The sequence below is a fragment of the Danio rerio genome, chromosome 22 (genome assembly GCF_049306965.1).
Source record: "Danio rerio strain Tuebingen ecotype United States chromosome 22, GRCz12tu, whole genome shotgun sequence".
NCBI classification, from domain to species: domain Eukaryota; kingdom Metazoa; phylum Chordata; class Actinopteri; order Cypriniformes; family Danionidae; genus Danio; species Danio rerio.
Genome location: NC_133197.1, coordinates 230,001 through 231,648, shown reverse-complemented (window position 1 = coordinate 231,648; position 1,648 = coordinate 230,001). Strand labels below are relative to the sequence as shown.

The 1,648-nt window shown below is 47.0% G+C and overlaps 1 protein-coding gene across 2 annotated transcripts in view; it reads left to right on the top strand.

The window, feature by feature from the left end:
• The first annotated feature begins 818 nt into the window (after nucleotides 1-818).
• fblim1 (filamin binding LIM protein 1) overlaps nucleotides 819-1,648 on the top strand; it is a 6,924-nt gene continuing 6,094 nt past the window's right edge. Inside the window, exon 1 of one of the 2 annotated variants that reach the window (XM_068216369.2) lies at nucleotides 819-890. The gene's annotated coding sequence lies outside the window, so the exon portion shown is untranslated. 2 annotated transcript variants of the gene reach the window in all.

Here is a 1,648-nt window from a genome sequence, read left to right as displayed (position 1 = left end):
AGTTTGTATGTAGTTTGTGTGTTGGGTTGTAGTTTGTATGTAGTTTGTGTGTTGGTTGTAGTTTGTATGTAGTTTGTGTGTTGGGTTGTAGTTTGTGTGTTGGGTGTAGTTTGTGTGTTGGTTGTAGTTTGTGTGTTGGTTGTTTGGTGTGTTGGGTGTAGTTTGTGTGTTGGGTGTAGTTTGTGTGTTGGTTGTAGTTTGTGTGTTGGTTGTTTGGTGTGTTGGGTGTAGTTTGTGTGTTGGTTGTAGTTGGTGTGTTGGGTGTAGTTTGTGTGTTGGGTTGTAGTTTGTGTGTTGGGTTGTAGTTAGTGTGTTTGGGTGTAGTTTGTGTGTAGTTTATGTGTTGGTTGTAGTTGTTGTTGGTTGTTTGGTCTGTTTATAGTGTGTGTAGTTGTCAGTGACTGCAGTCGGGTCTGGGTTGAGAGCGGTGCAGTGGGGGAAGGGAAGAGAAAAGAGGGGAGTTTAACAAAACAACACTGAGCGAGAACAATGAGCCGACAGACAGACAGACGGAGAGAGAGAGAGAGAGAGAGAGAGAGAGAAAGAGAGAGCTGGAAAGGGCAGGTACAGTCACATCCTGCTGCCTTTGTGTGATAAAGCACAGGAAAAGTGTGTGTGTGTGTGTGTGTGTCACTGCATGCCTTTCTGTGTGTAGACATGCCTGAGTGAGTGTGTGTGTGTGTGTGTGTGTGTGTGTGTGTGTGTGTGTGTGTGTGTGAGTGTGTGTGTGTGTGTCATATTTTACTGCTCTTTGTCAGCTAGTGACTGTTTAACTCTTCACCTCTGCTGATCAGAGAGAGAGAGAGAGAGGAGGAAGAGGCGTGCCGTTCTCTCTCTCTCTCTCTCGTCTCCACTGATCGTGAGCACAGAGGAGTTGATCTGCTGTTCAGGTATGTTTGAGACGCTTTCGTTTCTCCTCCGCATTCATCTCTCTCTGTGTGTGTTTGTGTGAGTGTGTGTGTGTGTGTTCCTCTGTCAGTCCCTCTGCTGTTTCCCACACGGTGTGTTTTCTCCTGTACTCCGGCTCTGATATGCGGGAATGTTTCTGTGCTGTATATCCAACAGCTGCTCAACACTGCAGTGAGTGACTGAAGCATCAGACTTTGGTCTTGAAGACACACCTAACACACACACACACACACACACACACACACACACACACACACACACGTCTAAAACAGCCAGAGTTGAGTGTTCCTCCATGGTGCAGCAGCGGTGATGTGTTGTTGTGAGATGTCCTCAGCTGTAGTCATCAGAGCTCTGCTCACCGTGTTTCTCGTTATTTCTGCAGTATTTACAGCTCTTCTGTTCTCTTCAGTCTGCAGTGTCTGTAATTTAACCCCTCGTCTGTGTGAGAATCGTTCACTCACTTGTGAAAGAGCATTTTATTAGCGATTAACAGGCAGGATCTGTGCATCTGTATGGACTAAACCCTCCTCCATTCTCACATCTTCTCTTCCCTCAGCCAGTTCTCACTTCGTGATGTAAGTATTGTGACGAAACCACCCTGTTCCTCTTTAACCTCCTGCCTAGATGAGCTCTGTCCTGTCTCCACCGGGCCGGTGAGCTCTCCTCCCTCTAAGCCTTCTGAGGGAACATCGGGCAGCAGATTAGCCGTCTGTTTCTTACCATGTCCATCCCAATTCTC